The following is a 1,001-nucleotide window of genomic DNA, read 5'->3' as shown; positions in this document are numbered from 1 at the left end:
GAAAAATTTTGTCTAGAAGATAAAAAATGAAATTAGAAAAATCGACATTTTTTTCGATGTTTGCATTAAAATAAAAATTAAATAAACAAAATAATAAAAAATGTACTCGCACCATTTTCTGAAAAATTTAGTTCTGAATTTTTCAAAAAAAAAAATTCTAAAATCGGTGCATAATTGCGTTCTAAATGTCATTTTGAACCTCGTTATCCGATTTCACCCCACTGTGGGCCGTGCCGGCCTGGAGCCACTGGTTCGTCGCACGATTAGTGGTGCTATCCAATTATGACCAGACCCACTTATTTGCCTGTACGGATGTGACGGTCGAAAGTGGGTTGAAAGATGGAGCCATCGTTTATTGTAATGTCAATTACAAAGTGTAGATTTATGTTCTTTTTTTTCAAACACACAAAGAAAAAACTTGGAAAGAGAATTAAAATATAGTTGCCAGAAGACAAGTTTCCAGAAGGGGATTCTGTTGGCGGGAGATAGTATTGAACATTTATATTCTATCACACTCAGTAATTTGCTGATTCTTTCGAACTGCTCTTAATTCTCGGCAGTTATGAGATTGCATCGAATCTTATCCACCAAGATTACTCGGAACTAAAGGCTTAGTTGAAAAAAAAACCAGAGAAGAGCTTTGCGTAATGCTACTGCATTTTAGACGATTTTAGGCATAAACTGCAGTAAATACACATAATTTTACCTATATCAGTATTAAATTTCGAGCTCACCTCATGTCCAGGTAATCGAATAGCGTTCAGACTTTCGGCGCAATGTTGCAAAAGTTTTTGTTAAAAAATGTTATAGCTGTAGGTGGTTCTTTAACCGAAAAACCCAAATCGCAATAGTCGAGAAAATGATATCACAGTTGAAACAATGACCAAGTTCTTGCGGCGCTAAAATTTGCTTGCTTCGTGCATACGTGAAAAAATAAAGTCTGCCGTGTACGGAATAGCCGGTCGCAATGCACAGAGTAGAAAAAAAAACACTAAACACTT

General features: G+C 35.8%; 1 protein-coding gene across 2 annotated transcripts in view; it reads right to left on the bottom strand.

The window, feature by feature from the left end:
- LOC117181573 (mitogen-activated protein kinase 1) overlaps nt 1–1,001 on the bottom strand; it is a 36,534-nt gene that overhangs the window by 30,298 nt on the left and 5,235 nt on the right. The window lies entirely within an intron of this gene.

The sequence above is a fragment of the Belonocnema kinseyi genome, chromosome 10, assembly GCF_010883055.1.
Source record: "Belonocnema kinseyi isolate 2016_QV_RU_SX_M_011 chromosome 10, B_treatae_v1, whole genome shotgun sequence".
Classification (NCBI taxonomy): Eukaryota; Metazoa; Arthropoda; class Insecta; order Hymenoptera; family Cynipidae; genus Belonocnema; species Belonocnema kinseyi.
Note: the sequence above shows the minus strand (reverse complement) of the source record. Positions and strands in the feature narration are given on the sequence as shown.